A 21993-nucleotide genomic window follows, 5' to 3' on the forward strand; every position below is an offset into this window, starting at 1 on the left:
ACACCTGCATGTGTGCTTGTGGTGCATCTAAACCTGGGAAATCATTCCAAGAACTTGAGGCACTTGGTAAGCTTTGATGTGTTTTAAATTGTATTTTATTTCTGGCTTAAGTTGAAAGTTGAGAAAATGTAGGCTAGAAAACTAGCTTTACATGGCTTGATGTCAAATTAGAAGTTTAAAAAACAAAATTATGCTCCTGAAATGATAATATTCCCCAACTTTCCAATACCAGTGACAGATGAGATGAGCAAGTAGTCAGGAGCAAATAAAAAAACTCCCATAGGTAATGTTCACAAACTGCAGTAATCCTTCCATATGCGCTTAGAGTCAACTAGCAAAGGTTATAACGTGTAGCTACAATCCTCCACATGCGAGATATTTTATCCTCTGAAAATGCTGTCTAAGTGCTGTCTTCACAATCTGAGACATCCTATAAAGATGTGATTCACAAAAAGTGATCCATGTCGTGCCTCTTATGCAATACAATTAGTTTAGGGGATATTTGTTTTTAAACAATTAACTAATGGAAAAAGTATTCTTTAATATTTTTATTGGAATATCTTTAACATTCTCCAAGTATTATGAAGTAAACAAAGATATTAACTACATTCTCCATTTTTAAATATAAATCTCACATGGATGTTTGCAGGTGTATGAAAGAAAAATCTGTAACCTAATCACAGGCTTAATCTTGGTCCCCCACTTGGTAGAAATACATACACAGCTGACCTGAAAGAAGAGAGTCCATTTTATGTCTAATTCCTCAAACATTTGCAGATATTTTGTATTCAAGTAGCTAACAATGGTAATTAGTATGAGCAATTTCCCAGTGGCATGCACAATTCTGGTAATTGTCAATGTATTTTAGGAGGACAATTCCATTGTGTAATCACACACCTAAGTAGTTCAGAAACTGGGTCTGTTTCTGAATGGTACAATACCGTAATAAAATCTAGGTCATCTCTACAACATCATATTCTCTGGCTGCTAATTATCTGCCTAATAAAAATACATAAACTTATGCTAATTACTCAAGATTCCTGTCACAAGATGAAGATAAAGCCTTTGCTTGCCATTTTCACTGTGCGTACAGTGCAATACTCACAGAAGCCACATTCATACACTTTGACTCCTTATGCCATTTGATTCTACATGACAAAAGTAGAAAACTTTTTAGACATCACAATTAATGGCATTCCAAACTCAAAAAAAAGAAGAGAAAATGATGGAAAAGTGACTGTTACTAGCAGCTAGCTATAACGTTTTGATAACTAACACTAACCATGGAACTAAAAAAACTTTGTCTGTTATTTAATAAAAAAATAAGGAAATAAAAAATTTAAAAAGATAAAATAGAATAAATAGTTCAACAGACAATTTTTCAGATGTATGTGAGCTACTTCACCACCCTGCAGATCTGTTAAGTGATGAGCATTGCCTGAAATGCATTTCTTAAATTAATTCAAAATGTGTTTTATGAATATGTTGTGAAGAGTTTGCTGCCAATATGTGACATGCAAAATTCAAATATGCTTGATTAGCTGCCAGTTAGTCAAATACGTCACCTGAGGCTGTCACTGTTCACTGATTAGCTGAGCTCACAAGAAGACTGCAACACATCACCAAATTCAGTGCATAGATATTGCCAGACAGAAATTTGCAAGTGCTGAGGCAGGTGCCCTTTAAAGACTGGAACCAATATGATAAGACACAGGTACCCATAGCAGCAAGATTTTGCTGTGGCAGCCAGAGTACAGACCAGATCAGATGCTCCAAGTGTCATGGAAAGTCACCACAAAAAGTATAGAAATTAATTTTCTGTATGCATTAGTGTTGCATAACAGTGTTCTCCTAACTCTGCTTTGAAACAAAGGCATCCATCCATGAAAGTAAATGTTTCCCTGTTGTTTCAGATGTGGGTGGTCAGCACCGCTACCTTCTTTTTTTGACTTGCTTTGTTCATGACTATATGACTGGCCACTTTGGCACATATCAAGAACCATATTTTACAGGTGGCCACTTAACTTAGCTTGTGCATACCTCCCATCTGTTGTATAAAGCAGATTAGGATATTGGCAGCTGTTGGAGCAGGTAGCTCCTTCATACTGATTGTTACAATCAGTAGTTTCACTAGATGTAGTGATGGGAAAAAAAAAAAAAAAAAGAAAAACGATTTAAAACATAGACAAAGAAACATCTGAAAGTTTGCATTTATAATGATTACTACTGCTTTTATAGCCGTGTAATAAATTGTCACTATATTCTACAGTACACTTTAATGAACAGCTGAAATGCCACTAGAAATTTTGAAAACATTCGGCTTAGGAATAAATCTGGCTATGTATGACAGGGGAAGATCTGAATGTCTAGTTTATTTTCTGAGTTACTATTACCAGTAACCTCTAAATGAAAATATTTGCTTCCTTAAGGGTTCAACTCCATCTTCTATTTATCCTGCATAAACTTCTGTTTGCACCATCAAAATTTCCACAACTAAGTATGACAGACAAGGGACTGACTTTGGGACAGCTCTTTGGCCAATACAAAATGTTCTGTTAGCTGCACCGGATACAGTAATTAGCAGAAGGAGGATGTGAATTATTAAAGAACTTGAACGAGCTCCCCAAGCATGCCGCATCATTTTTGTGCTGCAGTGCCTGCCAGTGTGACATGGGACAAGCACTGAAGGGGAGTCCTGAACTCAGCCCCAGAGCCCTTTCAGAGGGGCTTACACACATCTCATCCTTACTGCTACCGTAAAAGAGAGGTTTTCCCTGGGAGGCTTCTAGGCCCTTGTGGGTACATGGTGTGACGGGGTTGGTTGAAGCAGCATTCGGGGAGTTGGCATTGCAGTGGGCATGGGGAGCCAGGCGTGCTGCTTTGGGGCTGGGCCGTCCCCTAAGGCAACATCCTGGGTTCACAGGTGTAAAGTCCCCAAACCAGTTGCACCATCCCTTTTCCCCATACCGCTGCCCTTGCCCCAGACCTCACCCCAGAGGACAGGAGCACAGCCAGGACAGCAACACGCCGATAGTGCATAAGGAGGGAGGAGCAGCACTGCTGGACGTGCTTCCCAAGAACCGTGGCAAGAGACACCAGGAGAAGATGAGGGCTTTGGCTTTCTGCCACTCCGCTGGCTGCTATTGCGAGTGTCCCAAGGGGATCGATCAGAAAAGGAGCCGGCTCAGTGCTGAGGTGTGTGGAAATGGAGTCTGCCAGGTCCCGGTGGAGAAATAAAGGCTCCCCTGGGTAAAGGAAGGCAAGTGCCTCTGATCCACACCGTGCCTCAGGGAAGATTGAGGTACTCAGGGCACAACACTACTGAAAGCTGGTGAGGGGCTCTGAGAGGCAGGAGAGCGTTCATTTAAGCAGAAACCACATTTTAGCAAAGCATCTAAAACAGGAGATTGTGTAGGTGTGTAAAGGAAATCTTTAAGCTACCTTTGCATAGTGACCTTTGGTTTCTGCTCTATACATTTCATACTGAAGCCGATTCTTCTGATTTCATTCAAATATAGAAATGAAAAGATTTTAAATGCTTATACCTAATTATCCCTACCACTGTTGCAACATGCATGTTAATAAATACTTTTAACCAACTGTTACAAATGTGTTTGTGTTTATACAGTCTTAATGTAGATGGCAACACATTTTTGTCCCTAATTTGCTTATATGACTATTTGCAGAGTAAGGAGTCGGTCAGCATAGGTAAGCATGGGAGGAGCTGGGATTAGCTGATTTGCTCTAGTTTGTACACAGAAGTCTGAGGTAGAGGCAGGAAACAGTCTTAGCTTAGTGCCCAACTCAGATGACGGTCTGGGATGAATGAAGGGGGAAGGAAAGCTATATGATATCTTTACATACTGCCTTGTCATTTCTGACTTGTATATGCTGGCCATAATTTAGTTCATTCAAATATATATTAAAGGGTTTAAATTGCAGTGTTAGCAGATTAAAAGTGAAATAGCTTTGAGTATATTCCTGGAAGAGTTCGTCTGCCTTCAAAATGTCTTTCAAATGCCAAAGAGAAGGTAGACAGCAGGGGTTTACAAGAACAGGCAAGTTTAGTTTAAAATATTTCCTTTTAATTTAGGAAAGCACAATGCACTCTGTCATATATGTGCTTTTTATGAAAAACACTTTCATTTATTACATTTAATTTCTGAATGAAAAGAGGAAAAGACAAGACTGACAATGGGTGCTTTTTTTTCTCCTTTAGACCAGACATAGTACAAAAAAGCATTACAATGAAAAGTAGTCCTAATACTGTATTTTATTCTGCAAGTTCAGCATTCAGATTCATAGCACAAAGCACAGCATCGTGCCAGATGGGTACTTTGCTTTGCCAACAGAAAATGACAAAGCAGAAAAGTGAAAGTTCAGAAACATGTCCTGAATACTTCTGTAAGCCAGCAGAGAAGTATGCTAAAATTTGCCTTCAAATGAACAGAAAGCCCCCAACAACACACCACACACAACTCAAACCCAAGAAAAAATAAACCTCAAAACCACCACTATGGCTAAATACCCCAACTCTCTCTTCTGTAGCCTACAATGGACAGCTTAGCTCCCTGGGGCTTAATTATCTGTGGCTGAACACCCCACCTCTGGTGTGGCTGTTGAGCACATCCAACGTACATTTCTGTGCTTAATTTTGTTTGCATTTTAGTCTTGCTAGAAGGTAGAATAATCCAGTGCAGTCTGACACAGGGTAAACACTGAAGGACGTCACGGAGGAACAAAGTCATTCAAGTGCATCTGTCTAATCCTGGCCATGATATGGGTCACCAGGCTGGGGTTATTTGATTGTGTCGGCACCTTTGTTCTGCTGCTTTTTCAGAAAAGAACACAAAGCTGTCATGCTACGGATGGAGATGAGGGCAACACATAAACAGTTTTGAGCATTCCCCACCCCCCACCAGGGATTTTTCCAGGTTTTAAAAATCTCCTTTTCTGTTTACAATCAAGCGAACCTCCTCGTGGTGATTTCCTACCTTGAAGCTAAAAAAATAATAATAAAAATTCTCTTCAATTCCTTAGGGTTTTGCTAAAGAGTCAAGTGTGAGAAAGAAAAATCTGAAACTTGGAAACAACCAGAAAAGCTCATCAGCTGAAGACCAATTCAATGTTATCAGCACAAAATTGGCATTTGCTTCCTTTTGTGTTATAAAAGATTTCAGTACTAGATTACAAATCACCCTTGCTACATGGATCAGCCAACATATATCACAAAACAGCATGGGACCGACATGCCTGTCACAGGGTATGTCACATGGTGAGAAGAGGTAGAAAATTCAGTACGGTGTGTTTGTCTCTCTGCCTGATTTTTCAGATTCTGGTAGGGCTGTAGAGGAAAGCACTTTTAAAAAAAAAATAATCCAGAATAGTCCACACAGCTTGGTGTCATGCAGCTCCCTAACATGTCTATCTGCAGCTGTTGTGGGTTTTTTGGGTAAGCACATGGTGTCCTGCCAGAGAGCTCCTGTTTGTTTGATAGAGGGCAGCAGGAACTGGATCAACATTTTTTAGTAGCAAATGTTTCTAAAAAGCCCAGTCTCTTTTAAAACTCTCCATGTCTGGCTACTGCTAGCTTCAGAATCAGCCATGAAACCACTGCTTTGTAATTTTATTACAAACCTGTTTCCCTCTCAAAAGAGACAGAATCATTGGGTTGTTTTATTTCTTTTTGGGGTACGGGGCTGCTGAAGTTGTATGACTATGTTTCAAGAGCATCTTTAGCCCTTAGTAAGTGTTAAATTGTTAGCAAACAAAGCTGACTACTGCATAAAAATTCACATATACATTAAAACTAAGCTTCCTCTTTATTTCAAAGATCCTCTCAAGTGCTGTGTATGATCAAAAAAAATTGGCTAATGAATTGAAGGAACATTTCCCTTGCCATTGACATGCTGTATCTTCTTCCTGCTTTCTAGATGTGGCGAAAGATCAGAGCACAGCATGGAAGGGGCACATAATGGCACATGCAATTGAGTTGGTAAAAGAAGCAGATGGAAGATGATGCAGACAGACATTATACAATTCTCTTTAATCAGAAATCTGGTCTACATGCTGGTGCTGATTCCCATGTGGGTGTGTGTGTGTGGGGAATAGTGAGCGTTCTTCTGTTCCACCCCAGCTAGTGAAAAGAGATGTTGAAGCATAGAAACAGTTCAACCCAAATGAACCAGCTCAACCCAGTGATGACAGGGTAAACCACGATTGTACAATATATAATTTTTGTTTACACTAGAAGAGAACTGCATCCTCTCATGTCACACCTATCAGGACAAGATATAACATCGTCAAGAGCACCCAGATTGAGAAAAGTAGCTTTCCTCTCAGAAGACTCTATGAGGAAAGCTATGGGCCTTCATGTCCCCCCTATTGCCAGTGTTACTGAGTACGTGCTTAGAAGGGTTTTTGGAGATTCTTGCTTGAGGAAAAGATGTCTGAATCTAGACCAAATGTGTGACACAAGGCTCTTGCCTTTTTCAGCATGAGTCTCCTTGGGGCTGGCAATAATAACCCAGGAAGAAGTGCTGGTCACCAACAGAGATACATATTTATCTAAACTGGAAAAGCTCTTGCTGTGTATCAGGTATAGCCCTAAGAACGAACACTGCTGGAGGGCCTCAGCAGGTCACACATGCCTGCAGCCCTGCCTAGAGCCCTTTGGTCCACATCTGGGTGAGGATGAATCCTTTGGTGCTCTCCCTATTAAAGCCCTCTGTAACTGCTCTGATGAACTCTTTCTTTGCTGGCACAAAAGTCAAACCCTCTTTCTGCAGAAGGTGCTCCTTCAGGTCCCCTCTGTGAGGCCAGGCTTGCACACCTGATTCCACATCACGTTACATTCTTGTTTACCTCAGCGGTTAGCAGCCTGCTACACCATTTAGACACACACACGTCCATGGAGTCAGATGGGATCCACCCAAGGGTACTGAAGGAGCTGGTGGAAGTGCTCCCCAAGACACTTTCAATCATATATCAGCAGTGCTGGTTAAGCAGGGAGGTCCCAGTCACCTGGGGGTTAGCAAATGTGACACCCATCTACAAGAAAGGCTGGAAGGAGGATCTGGGGAGCTACAGGCCTGTCAGTCAGGGAAAGTTATGGAGCAGATCATCTTCGGTGCCAATGCTGGCAGGTACAGGACAACCAGGTGATATGGCTCAGTCAGCATGATTTTATGAAAGGCAGGTCCTGCTTGACTAACCCAATCTCATTCTATCTCAAGCTGACCCACTTAGCGGATGAGGGAAAGGCTGTGAATGTTGTCTGCCTAGATTGTAGTAAAGCCTTTGACACCATTTCCCACAGCATTCTCCTGAAGAAACTGGCTGCTCATGGCTTGGATGGATGTACTCTTCACTGAGTAAAAAACTGGGTGGATGACTGGGCCCAAAGGGTTGTGAATGGAGTTATATCCAGTTTGCGGGTAGTGACAGGTGATGCTCCTCAGAGCTCAGCATTGGAGCCAGTTTGTGTCTAATATCTTAATCAATGATCTGGACAAGGGGATTGAGTGTACCCTCAGTAAGTTTGCAGATGATGTGGAGTTGAGTGGGGGTGTTGATCTGCTTGAGGGTAGGAAGGTTCTACAGAGGGATCTGGATAAGCTGGATTGATGGGCCGAGGCCAACAGTATGAGGTTCAACAAGGCTCAGTGCTGGGTCTTACACTTGGGTCACAACAACCCCATGCAACACTACAGGCCTGGGGCAGAGTGGCTGGAAAGCTGCCTGGTGGGAAAGGACCCGGTCTTGGTGGTTGACAACCAGCTGAAAATGAGCCAGCAGTGTGCCCAGGTGGCCAAGAAGGCCAAGAGCATCCTGGCTTGTATCAGAAATAGTGTGACCAGTGGGACTAGGGAAGTGATCATACCCCTGTACTCAGCACTTGGTGATGCCACACCTGGAATACTGTGTTCAGTTTTGGGTGCCTCACTAGAAGACATTGAGGTGTTGGAGCATGTCCAAAGAAGGGCAACAAAGCTGGATGGGTCTGGCGAACAAGTCTTAGGAAGAGAAGCTGAGGGAACTGGGGTTGTTTAGCCTGGAGAAAAGGAGGCTGAGGGGAGACCTTATTGCTCTCAACAACTACCTGAAAGGAGGTTGTAGTGAAGTGGGTGTCGGTCTCTTCTCCCCAGTAACAAGTGACATGACATGACATGGCCTCAAGTTGCACCAGTGGAGATTTAAATTAGATAATTAGGAAAAATTGTTTCACCGAAAGGTTTGTCAAGCATTGGAACAGGCTGCCCAGGGAAGTGGTTGAGTCACCACCCCTGGAGGTATTTAAAAACCATGTAGATGCAGTACTTAGTGACATGGCTTAGTGGTAGATGTGGCAGTGTTAGGTTAACAGTTGGACCTTATGATCTTAAAGGTCTTTTCCAACCTAAATAATTCTGTGCTGCTTCTCTTCTTTAGTAAGACTCAAAAGTCATCCACAATCTGCTCAGATTAAACTCTTATTTTAGTAAATCAAGCATTTCGGTCTGCCAGCCAGCCACCTGAGAGCATGTGTTTGAGTGCAAGCCCTCCAAGAAGGAGGGAAGGAGATGCCTCCAGGTGCGCTCAGGCGCAGCTTTTGGCATTGGACATGGACTATTTCACTGCCACTTCTGTAATTGCTGCTATTGTCATAAGTGAGTCAAACCATACCATCATTTTCCTCCTCTTGGGTGTCTGGTAACACACTCAAAACATCCTCTCACAGACCTGCAGATCTACACTTCCTGACACATTTGTGGCAAGAACTGAAGTTTGAATCTCAGCCTGTATTAATATTAAGCTTACTCCTACTCGGAATACTGACAGACAGCTTTTTTTCTTTTTTTAACCTCAGAGTATCTGGGATCAAGATATTCCCCATTGCAGTCCTTATGCTATTCTACAAAAAATCAGTCTCCACAAGCTCGGACCTCACCTAATTAAATTAATTTTCAGGTCTCCCCCATTCATACATTAAAAGTTTGATTAATTCTGCCAGTGGGAAAAAAACAAGAGTTACCGCTCTCTGCCAAACCGCAGGAAGAAAGCAGTTACTTTTCAGGAATGTCACCCGGCCGTGTGCTGAGCTGGCTGCAAAACCAGCCCTCCCTGCTTAGCACTACGATTTATGCAGGAACTCTCGCTTGCTCCCGGGAGTGGGAGGATAGCGCCGCTCCAGCTCAGCTAGAAGGCATCTTCTGGGCAGACTTCCCATAACTGAAAGGCCTCCTGGGCTACTCCAAGTTACAATATTGGGCAGTATTTGTCCACAAATAATGTTTTCTAAGTTAAATACTAAAAAAAGTATTTGCTGTTGAATGTCACTGCAGTTTATTTAAGAGCAATTTTTCCTGACAAATTGCAATGCATTTTCAGTGTTCAGTGTCCTCAACTCCACCTGGACCTGAAATCAGGTGATGGTCACCCACACACAGCATGGCCGTGAGCCTGCAAGACCTGCCACATGCCTGCTTCTGAGTCACCTAGTTCAGACAGACATTTCCAAACATCCAGGGTAGGTCTGTATAAACATCTCCCAGTGAGATCAGGAACACATTTTAGTTTTGCAAGTCAACACCGTTACTCCAAAACCTCCACATAAATAAACAGCCACCTGCATTTCCCAAAAATGCATTTTACATATGCAGCATTTTTTCACTTCCTAATCAGTCTTCTGCCATTTCAAAAGTTTCAGTTACCTACTAAAAAAACCCAAACCAAGCAGATTCAACACCATCTGTACAGATGTGCAACACAAACCAAACTACTGGAGAAACTCTAAAAAGCAAGTACATTTTAAAGCAATGAGGAGGGTAGGCTAGTAACTGCAAGAGAGAAGGGAAAAATCCCAAACCCAATTAAGTTAAGGGGCTGAGATCACCTTATTACACCTCTGAGTAACAGCACCACCTCCAAATGAATGCTTCAGACAGCAAGATTCAATACAAGGCAAAGCATGCTGACAGATACTTTGAGTATCTTACCCACCATGGGCACACCTTATTTCTTGATAACATCTGCAAATTGTTCACCTGGACTGTAATATGTGTTGGTGGTGACTGTGGATTTTCTCTCCTCTTCTCTCTTGGTGGGTTCATTTTGAAAGATTGTATGTGCACTCTTACTAAGTGGTTATTTCAGAATCCTCTATTTCAGCTGGTTTGTATTTGAAAAGCACTAAGCAGTTTAAAATGCCTTAAGTGAACACTGCTTCTTCTTCTTTTCTAAGCAAGTATTTCTAACTTACTACATTTTGTTTCTCTGCAGACACCTGGGAGATGGTGACTTGAAATGGGATCTAGCTACTCCTGACGGCACGGGGCTTGAGAGGGGGGTGGTAGGACAGAGCAGTGACCTCCTAGATAACTCTACAGCCAGTTTCTTGAGCTGTGCCAGGGTAGGTGTAGCTTGGAGCTCAGATATGACTCGCAGCTGTCTTTCACTGATAAAAAAACCCAAAAATTTTCATGGAAACTGTTCAACTGGGAGCTATCATTGACTAAAATAAAACCCTGCAGCTTCTCCTGTCATACCAAAGAAGCTGGAAGTACTAACTTTTCTTCTGTATTTTTATTTAAAGTAATGATTAGAATATAAGCTAATTAAAAAATAATCTCTACTGATTCTCTGGGCAGCAGTCTGTTGCTCTGGGTGATTTTCTTGTTTATCACTGATCTTGCACAGCAAAAGTGATACCCCAGGAGCAGGGAGACTTTCCCTCCATGGAACTTTACCAGAGCTATTCCTCAGAAAAAAGGAGCTGCTACCACTTCCTCTTCAAGTGCTTTTACATCAAAAGAAATCCCTCAAAACAAGCCCAGTGAATTAAAAAAACCTCAGTTATTCATGTATATTTTGTAATTCTATCTTTTAATTCCAAAGTCTTTCCAGTTTTGTTTTGCAGTGACTACAAAAAGACCTGTCCACTGTACTTAGATAAAACATGAAGTGATAACCTGTTATTTCAGGTGTATCTATCTATCTATCTATCTATCTATCTGTCTATCTATAGTGGTCTGGCCAATTTGGCTTGTCAATGCTTTTATAAACAGGGCCAAAGTACTGAATACCTCAAGGTGGAAGTCTGAAGTTGATTTCCATTATGAAAACTTTTCTGATAAATAGAAGCTTGCTCAAAAGACGTAACATTATGCTTAACATGTATTTTTAGATTTTTTTTCCTTTTTTAAAAAACAGATGCCTTCTGTGTCATAGGCTATCACTGGGTCAAACTTGTACAGAAAGAACACTGATAAAGCAGACTAATTATATTTTGGAGTATGGGAGAAGTAAGGAAAAAATGACTTAAGGAGCCTGCATAATAATGCAAAATCTAGCTGGGGACTGAAAGGAATTTTTTTTTTTTTTTGCACTTATTTTAAATAGTTATCTCTTAATCCTGCAAAACAGAAATATCTTGAAACGTTTATTTGGGTTAGGGAGTAAAGGAATGGACAAGCAGTTATCATGCCATTCATCATGCTGTTAGTGTCAAGTGCAATGATTCAGATGGAGACGATGAGAATGTAAAAAATATTTCTGAAGAGTGGATGCGGGTTAAGGATCTTCAAAGGGGTTGTGCACCTCATTTTAAAGGAAGAAAGCCTTATCTCCAGAGAAAGTTGGCTGGCTTCTTGACCTGTAACAGTCAGCATTCTTAAGTATTTCCAAATATTTATTTTAATGTAATTATCATACTTAGAATTAAAGTATGTGGTTTACTGAATTGGGACACTGCTCTTTTCCAATGAAAAAATAAAGCAAAAAAAATCCAGCAAGGTCAGATGAAAAGAGAAAAAATGCCTAAGTGTCTATGTTTGCATAGGGAAAGGAATAAAGCTAGTTCCTTACAGAGGACTGATTAATAGTGTGCTCTCTATCCCATATAAATCACAAAACAATCAACCACTTGTGAATGAGTTAAGAAAACCCCCTCTCCTTTTCAGAACACAATGGTAGGATACATGGTGAAGCTGAAGATGGCCTTCTGTCCTACTCAGAAGATGAAAATACCTATATATCTACGCTTTTGTTTAAAACACCGTTAACAGAAGAAAAAAGAGGAAAATTAAACTCTAAAATTTTTCTGCATAAATAACTTCTATCTGGCATTTAAAACCATGAGCAATGGACTGTGGCTCATGGGTTCGAATTTTAGTGTTGACAGAAATTTGCTGTGTGACCTGGAGGAGAAGTCATATACACTCTCAGGCTCAGAAAACAGGTATGTTAATACTTTCCTACAGTGCCTCTCAGGTGGCTTTGTGATGCTGAATTAAAGCTAGCAAACATGACTGATGTTTTTTGATGGAAGACAAGAGCTGCACTGTATTTTTATTATATTACTGGAGGCAGAGGTGACAGAATGACTGAAACAATAAACTTCAGTCCCAGAGGCAGATATTGTATAAAAAGTGGAATAGCTGGTTAATAAAAAATGTTTGGTGCGATGGTCAAAAGATACTTTAGGAGAAATGCATTTTTCGATTAAAACCATTATTGACTATGGATGGTGGTTTATGGTATCATCTCAAATCAGTGGTTTTGCTGAGGTAAGACAGAACTCCTTGAAAAGATCCCCAGCCTAATAAAACTTCAGTGAGCTATGAAAAAATTTAATGCCTAAAATGTCAATTTTAAGCAAAGCATAATGCAACATATATTACTTTCTCAAGCCTCACAACTCTATAGAGGGGTGCTGCAATTTTAACCTGAAGTTACATTGCTTAATTGCATCGGATGAGTAAGTACCCTCTTTCTTAGGTGATCTCTTCCTTAAATGGCTGTTGCACTTACAGCAGCTATTTTTACTGATCAGATTTTTTGCCTCCTTGATTAGGAAAACAGCAACATTATGATAATATATTAATCCATTTCTTATTGTCAGGAACTACAGGGTAGAGACCTGTCTGATGATGTTTCAACACCATCATGTCTTTGCGTACAGGCGGGATGCGCAGGGCCACCTTTGAAGGTCTGCTCAGCATCTTGGGACTCTGGCTTCTCCTGTGATGAGCCAGATAAGGTCAGTTTGTCAACCAACCAAATTCTGTTCCTCCGACTAAGTAAACAAGGGTTGCTGCTAGGCAAGATTAAGTGGAGTGTTCCAGCTCTGCAAGACCTTTACATTTTCTGGAACTACCCACGAAGGGATGTGTTTGGTCTCTTTTAATGACATGAACATGCCTGAGCTGCCCACTGGTGTATGGGCATACACTGACACATCCAGGCAGATGGTGGAAGCACTAGTATCCTGCTCACTGTCCAAACACACTTCCCTGTATTGCACCATGACTAGACAAACAAATCTGCCTCAAATTCACCACTCTCTCAGTTTAGCATACATCAGAGTTCAGCTGTGATAAATTACCCAGATTTGGTGTAATGTACTACATGGAACCACAGAAGTGCAACAGAAGTGGGGTGACCTTCTTTACATTACTGCTACTGGGAATCACGTAATATAATGTACAGAAGGGATTGGGAAATCTTAAGAACACTGTAGAGAGGTGGCCTTGAAGAATTGAAAGGCTGGTCATGTAACATAGTCATGGATGTGTACAACAGAGGCACCATGGATTACCAGGCAGGCAGGGAGCTGGAGGATGCTAGCCTGAAAAAAGTTCCTGGTAGCTAAACTAATGGAATAATTCCTCGAGATGTTAATAAAGAGCTCAGTTTAGTCTCACTGGAACTAGCCAGCCAGCCACTAGAGGGAGGAATAATCTAGTGCTGCCAATGATTGCTGCTTATTATGGGTCTGCAATGCATTATGTTTTTCTTAAAGCTCATCTCATGAGGGTTGCAAAACCTTTCCAGTTAAAGGAAAAAACCCTTGAGTTTTCACAGTTGGCGAAGAAAGCACACAAAGTTCAAGGACTCAAGAAATAGAAAGCATAAAAAAAAGATACTGTATATCTATTATATTTTAGAATATATTCTGATTTTTACAGCCCAGATGAATTGTGGACCTGATTTACAATTAATTAGGATTCATAGGGCAATTTGCTTTCATAGCATTCAACATATCATTACAAAAATGGTAGGATTTAAAGCTTTTTTATGTGCTTTGCATGAATGAAAGTACCTTTCTTGATGACTAGAAAGGGCAGGTCAGCACTGGGGTTGAAAAAGGAATTTTCCTTCTGTACAGAAACTGGCAACTTGCTAAAAATGTTACTTACATATTCTTTAAGAATAAAGCTATTTGAAAGGAGAAATCAAATAAAAGCCTAACTCAATAACACACTCTCAATGGCTGTATTACCAATCTTGTTTCTTTCACTACAGATAACTATCCTAAATATCCATTTATAGCAGAAAAGAAATAATATGGATATGTGAAGTCAGGTTTTTGCGTGTACAGCTACTCACTACTCAGTGATGAGGAGATATTCAGTAACAGGATATCTCTAAACAAAATTTAAAAGTTGTCTTTATCTGAAGATAAGCAAGTAATTAATTAGATAGGTAATTGCTAGATGTTTAGCAGTTCAAATCTTGGAGTTTTGCTGAAGGTCTATCAATGGGAAAGTCTGAGTCATGTTTTTTTCCTCAACTTAGACAAATTCTGCTTAAATTAACAGGCCCAGTCCTGCCCTTTCAAACAGGAAAAAATCAAGCTTCAACTCAGCAGAAGTAAATGGTTCAATATTCTTCACGAAAAGACTGTGGACAGCTCATGGATAATCTCTGTTGTGAGTGCACTAAGAGCTTGAGATATAAGTAGAAAACTGCTACTCCACTAGCTCTTGTGGGTTTTACTGTCCCTGGCAGCACCATGCTCTTAGTGGGCGATTAGGCTGCCATCGGTATGAGACCATAGGTGCTGCTGTCTAGCCTCTCCAGAGAAGAGAAATAAGGAGACAATAGCAGAGACAAATGTTTCTTGCAGCCTTCCAAATGGCTTTTCATCAGAAAATTCACAGGTTTTCCAGGAATAGGCATGCACAGAGCATACAGTGGGAACCCCCTCCACTCAACCACACTGATTTTCAGCGTGTGTGTGCTTGCTTCTCTGTGCAGCACATACCATGGCAGCTCAGGCTCTGAGATGTATTAAAATATCTTTTCCTAGCTCTGAAGGCCTTCCCTATGGGAAAAAAGAAAAAGCATTTTAAGATTCCCTTCTGCTATAGTGTGAAGAGTAACAAATACAAAGAAAATTTATAGAGAAGTGAGTGGGAAGCTGTGCGCTAGTGTATGTAGGCAGGGCGTAGAGGGAAGAGGAGAGGTAGGACTAGCTGAAGGGAAGCATGCCTATCTATCATTTACCCCCTGTGAAAGTATCTGAACCACCTCTAGGACATATGTTAGCAATGGGTGTGGGCTGCGTGGTGGTAAGCGAGGGGGGAGACGTGACAAGTTATGAGAAGATTGTACCTATGAATTTCAACAGACACAGCAAAATGTAACATGAGTTACTGTTACTCCTAGGAGTAGTGTGCTCCCCTTGAGGCTTTCACACATCACGGGGACAGCAAATACGTATAGCAGGTGGAGAGAGAGAGAAGAGAGCGTCCTGGCAGCAGGATGCACGTGGGAAGCACAGTTGAGGAGAACTACAAGAATCGACCCTTTCATCCTTGGCTGAGGTCTCGCCCGCCTCTGCAGCTCTTCCTCTGGCAGGGAAGTACGACAGTGATTTAACTTTATCCCCACACTGTGCCTCGCTGCTCCTGCAATATGGTGGGGCTCTTCCCAGGCAACTTGGTGAGCACAAAGAAATGCTGCCACAAGCCTTGTTTCAGGATTATGAAACAGGAGCTAAGAGCAAGGGGGCAATGACTAATGATGACTGTATTAGCATTTCTGCAGCCTCTTTACATGGCTCCGTAATTGCTGCACTAACCGTAATGAATCAGTCCCCGGTGTGCAGGAGGTGAGTGCTATCCCTTTTTACCCAGAGCTGGAAGTGCATTGATACCTGCTGCTGGGAGGAGGCCAGGCAGAGGGCTGGGGTGGTGGGGTGCCCAGCACTCTGTCCTCAGCCCCAAGGCCACAGCCTTCCTGCCATGGAGGCAGAGCACATAGGTGTGGGGGCCAGGCTCTCCCACCACCCTGCTCCCCTCTGGCAGGAAAAGAAGCACCACACCTGACCGTTTTGCAATTTTAGTCCTTCATTTTAATCTCTCAACTGAACCTCCCCTTCCCTACAGGAACAACACAAGGCAGGCACTCGTTCCAGGTGCACCCCTCATGCTCTTTTTTGACCTCAGAAACACCGAGCAGCCAAATCATACCTTTGAGTGCTCCTGAACTGTAATTAACATTAGTGTATCATTTTATGGAAGAAAAAGCTGTTAAATTTGTCTGAATTCAAAAGAACTTGGAAGAACAGTGGCAAGATAATGTTTTTAACACGCAGCTTGATTAATTCATGTCAGAGGTTATCATCCCATTGTGTTGGGTAGGAGGCTGACATTTAAAACTTCATATGTACTTTGTCAGGGGGGAGTAAAAAAACCTCCATAGCTCAAATTTTAAGCACTAGAGACTTGTAAACAACCCACTGCAGGATCCAGTACTGAGGACCCAGATCCCGATTGCACAGTATTCCCAATGACTTTCAGAGAAATGTCTGACAGCCATTTTTCTGTGCCTTATTCCTATTAAGTGTCATGCCTTAGGGAAAAAAAAAAAGCAGTGTTGATTTCGAGTACAGTGCATACCTCCTGATGGAGCAGGACGTCCTCCCAATGGGTATCTCGGGCCTGTACTCAGGGCAGTGGGTAGCCCAGAGAGCAGGGCAGGGGATTTACATTCATCTCAGATCTAACCTGGATCAGATCTAACCTTCCCATTCTGTCTGGCTTCACTGCTGTTCGTGATAGGAACACTGAGGGAGTAAATATGAAATATAAGATAGTACAATAAAAAAAATGTAAAATGTAACTCAGAAGCAAGCTATTACCTGGTTTTGTTTGCAGAAAAGAGTAATTTTACTTTTCCTCTCTAGAAATAGAAATATTCTATTTATGAGGGGGGATTAGATTTAAAAAAAAATATAGATAAGTGAAAATATTGTAAAACAGTCTTGTAAATAAACATCAAGAAGTTAAAAAATCAGTGTTTCAAGTATTACTTTACATGCCAATTCTATTTCATCTTCTAATATTTAAAAATATTCCTTAAAAATATTCTTTCTCTATGTATTATTTATTACTGTCTATTGCATACATCATTTAAGGGATGTACATAAAACACATAATCTGAAAACATTCAAAAGATGCAACATCAACATCAAACTACAGCCCTGTTTTTAGAGACAGCTGTTCAGGTGATTCATTGTTTGTATGAACTTCAAATGGATTATTTTATTATTCTTTGGGCTGTTGCCCTTAGGGGAACGAGTTACATTAAATAACACGCTATCATTATGTGGACATACTGATTCTGCGAACAGGGGAAGAAAATATAGTCATAACATGTAGTTTCAATAAAAACAAGGACTTGTCAATCTTCTGCCAAAGGCAAAACACTCAGGCAGATGCCACAGTCATTACAGAGATATAACGAATCTGATTAACTTCTCTGGAGAAGGGACAATTAGTGCTGATAAGATAAAATCTCCTTGGTGTTCATGTGTGCTTGCACAGGGATCGGTGTGCAAAGGCTGCCTGAGCACCGGTCGATGGCAAGGGCACCTCAGCTGCCAGGCTGCGGTCGTGAGTGTCCAGGTTTGAGTGAGTGGTGGGTTTTTTTTGGTGGCAGGGGATGGGGCTATCGGGGCGGCCCCCTGTGAGAAGCTTCTCGAAGCTCCCCCAGCTCCAAGTCAGCTCCACCTCTGTTTGGGAAACTGAGCCAATCAGCTGCGCCTCTGTGATAACGTATTTAAGAAGGGACGTGGCGACGGGAAGTAGGACTTGTGAGGAGGAGTTGCTGCAGCTGCATGAACACCAAGGTCAGTGGAGGAACGGAGGAAGAAAGGAGGGGGGAGATGTGCCGGAGAAGAGACCCCCCTGTATCCTGTGGTGAGACGGCAGGGCGGCCCCCCCTGCCACCCATGAAGATCTACGGTGGAGCAGACATTGATTTATGGCCTGTGGTTTCCGCCTGATTCATCAAGGTGCTGTGCCCGAAGAAGGCCGGGGTCTCATGGGAAAAGGTAGCCCTGCTGCTGTAATTCAGTGTTGGGAAGATTGCAGCATGCAGGGGAGTCCCACGCCGGAGCAGCTCGGGAAGGGCTGCAGCCGTGGGAGGGAATCCAGTTGGAGAAAGTTGGTGACCCATGATGGAGCAGTGTGGGGAACGCTGTGGCCCGTGGGAGGAACTCATGTTGGAGAAAGTTTGTGGAGGACTGTCTCCAGTGAGAGGGAGACCACGATGGAGCAGGGGCAACAAGTTCCAGAAGTTCCCCCCACCAAAGATGGAAGAAGCAGCATCACTGCCTGCACCCCCCCATTCCCTGCCACTGTGCCGCTGGAGGAGGAGGTAGAGATATCAGGAGCAGAGCTGAGCCCAGAGAGAAGGGAGGGGTGGGGGGAAGGTGTTCTCAAGAGATGGCAATGTTTCTCACTGTCCTACTCTGTTACGTGTTGTTAGTGTCTGTAATAAATCTATGTTCTTTTTTTTCCTTCCCCTAACAAGTCTGCCTTTTGCTCATGCCCATAAAGGGTTTATGGGCATCCCAGTCCTATGTCGACCCCCAAGCCTGGCTCTCTGTCCCTTCTTATTGCTGGAAGAGAAGGAAGAGAGAGTGGCTGCGTGGTGGTTGGCTGCCGACCAGGCTCAAACCATGACAGTGAGCCACCGCAGAAACGTCTGTCCAGAGAACTGGAGCAGAGAGCAAACCCAGTTGCCCATGAAATCACTCCAGAGATAGCTTGAAGCGTGACTGAGTGCAGCTAAGCACCATGTGCATGGTGGCAGCAAAGGAGCACCGAGATGAAGGAAGGCATAGACATTTTCCAGCACAAGCTGCATGCCTCCCTAGTGAGAAAGAGAATCCAAGCACGTTAGGAACATCCCAGCTCTAGCTGGAACTAGAGACTGTGGGATAAAAGAACTGTGAAAGACTCACAAGGATGATATTGGTAAACAGGATTAGTGGAAAAGGTTAATAATTAAATCACCACTGATGGAAATTTTAGCAGGAGAGTGTGTAAGGATGAGAGCTATAATAAATGAAAGCAGAAGAGAATGCTCCACACTCATTATTTTCAAAGGTGTGAAATTCATTAAAAAAGGAGATAAAATAAGCAGTGGGGAGGGACGTGGAAATATAGAAATAGTTGACAGTCTGAAGGTCATTCTGTCAATGTGTGAAGGGACAGTGACTCTAGATACGGTATTCTTCATGCGAATCTTGCCTTTTTTAATGGAGAAAGGATGCTTAGCTAAGTACTGAGGATTATTACTTAGGAATATGAAGGAATCACTTAAAAAAAAAAAGGAGAGAGAAAAGAAAGGAGAAAGTGACAACAGAAATAGTGACATACTGCTGACATTCATTCCAGCCACTGTAGGTCTAACATCTTATTGAATAAGGCATCATCTACTCCCTCTCAATTCAAATTTGTTCATCACAGGTAAATAGCGATTAATTTGTGCCCCAAATCAAATGATCTCTAAGTAGGGGGTGTGAAAGTAATAGACAGAGAGTTACTGCTCTGCTAGAAATGACATTCTACCCAACAGTAAATGACTGAACAGCCGCAGTGGCACAACCTGACTCACCAGCATTTCAAACAAGTCTGAGCAACAAATCTCTGCCAAAGCCTTGTTGTCTCACAGCTCTTTCAGCCACATGACTGAGATGAGTCCAATGTATCCTGCATCAGCCTGAAATCTATGGCTAGACAGTTAGATTGGACCCTATTGACTAGACAGTGCCAACGTTTCTGAGATTTCTAACATCGTTGACTGTAACTTCACAAGGATGGTTGAATGATGTCGGTTACAACCAGCTGCACTAGAATAAGGACAAAAATACCTTTTCAAAGTCAGAAATTGCACCCCTACCTCCCCCCAAATTCCATCTTTGATAAATATAATTTCTGTCACTGTTACAAGCATAAATATTATGAGAAGTCATGACTCAGTTGATGTCGTCATTGACACCATTTCACACAGAGTGGTTGTAAGCTTTCTGCATTATGCATGTATCCTTGATTTTGAGATTTATGCAAAGTTCAGAACCACTTATTTCTCTAAATGGGATAAAATCAAAGTAACAGTTTTAAGTTTTGTAAAACAAAGAGTAAAAGTAATAAAAAATAAATGTGAACGTTTTTAGGACTAGCCCAAGGAGGACTACCTTCCAAAAGAAGTTTTTCAAGGCTTCCTTTCAAGTATAATGAAGGCTTAGCACAGATTTGCAATAGCAATTGTCAGATATAAAACAGGAGAGATTTATATACTAGTCCTGAAAGCTCCTGAGCTTGCCTTCAGCATGATACATCACTGTCACAGTGCAGAGCTACACAGACACAACCCAAGCATGGCTGCCACCCCAACGTCACTTAAATGAAGGATTTGGGTGCTCTGGATGGGGCTGCTGGCATTTGGGGATGACAAAACCAGTTAGTGTTTTTTTGCAGTCCCTGGGCTGGCTGCAGGCAAAGCTGCTGGGCAGCTGGGGTTCAGGCTGGTCAGGCAGCACAGCTCTTCTGGAGGGGAAGGGGAAATTGCCATACAACTCAGCTACAGATGCAAACAGAGAAATCTCTCACAAAAACTCAGTAGCTGCTGCAAAGGTGCTCTCAACATTTTTTTTTTTTTCCACACTAGCAAATAACAAGCAGTGATCATATGATGGTTCTCTATCTTTGTGGTGTATAATAAATAAGAAAGCAGGCACAAAGTAAGAAAGTCTTCAAGGATTTTCCCTAATTTCTCCCCTCCTGAAGAGATTTATAACTTCATTAGGGGGAGAGAAGATTTTAAAAGTCAAGTCTCTTCAGATGAACTTTCATTTACGTGTGTCACTGGAAGCAGAGTGATATTTGATGCTGCCCTACTTCAGCACCTCTGCTACCAGGGGCTGTACACTTTCACTCCATACTGCACCCAAGCCAGCAGAGAATTACTAAAATAATCTTAGCAGTAATACAAACACAAGAAAATACAAGAAACAAATGACTAGGCATCAACATGACTTAGATATTGATAGCATCTTTTATTTGTAAGGGCAGAACAATTACTCGCTTTCATGTCTCTCTCCCTCACTCTAACATGATGCAATTTAACAGAAGATCCCAAAGCATGTCTGAAGAAAATACTTGTCTTGCAATTTCACATTAAAACTAAAGCAAAATACACTATTTTAACTTTTTCCATTTTAATCTAAAAGGGCTCCAGCATTTCACAGTGAAAGAATATTGCACTTCTAGCTGATCAGAACAGAAAATTATTATGAATAATTAACTTAATTATTGTTGCCTGTTTGCTTGTCTTGTTATCTTGGACACTAAGGACTCCAGACTGAATTTTGTGCAAACACACATCTCTTTTTATGCCTGTGAATTTTCTGCATGGCAAATTTAATACATCAGCTGAGCTCCCCTTAGCAAACTGAACCAGATAGTACAAGATTACATACTGAGAGTCAAGCATTGTATGGCTGGCAGCAGTTGGAACATAATTTCAAGATGCTAGCAATGAAATAGCATTTAAAATAAATGAAAGAATTGCGCAGCACTGCTGTAGGTGGGATATCTATATTTACTATTCAACAGCAGGCCTTCAGGAATAATTTGGTGCTGATGAGAATTTTATTTTTATATCTAAAAAATAAGTTAAGAAAAGGAAGTAAGAACAGTGATAATGGGTTTATTCAATAGCCTGAGAAAGAAAGACAGAGAATCTTAAAAGATAGGTCTGGAGGGGAGGTCTCCAAAAGGTCATTTGGTCCCTCCTCCTATCCTAAAGCAGAATCAGCAATACCTAAATTTGTCCTGACAGACATTTTCTACCCTTTTCTTGAAAATGTCCGGTGAAGTGATTTCTCTTGGCAATCCACTCCTGTGCTTAACTATAATTACCATTAGGAAAATTTTC

At 41.7% G+C, this 21993-nt stretch overlaps 1 protein-coding gene across 5 annotated transcripts in view; it reads right to left on the bottom strand.

The window, feature by feature from the left end:
- The window catches only part of DLGAP1 (DLG associated protein 1), a 416456-nt gene that overhangs the window by 99848 nt on the left and 294615 nt on the right, over window positions 1-21993 (bottom strand). The gene's annotated exons all lie outside the window — the stretch shown is intronic.

Source organism: Tyto alba, unplaced genomic scaffold, assembly GCF_018691265.1.
Source record: "Tyto alba isolate M040663 unplaced genomic scaffold, T.alba_DEE_v4.0 Super-Scaffold_27, whole genome shotgun sequence".
Classification (NCBI taxonomy): domain Eukaryota; kingdom Metazoa; phylum Chordata; class Aves; order Strigiformes; family Tytonidae; genus Tyto; species Tyto alba.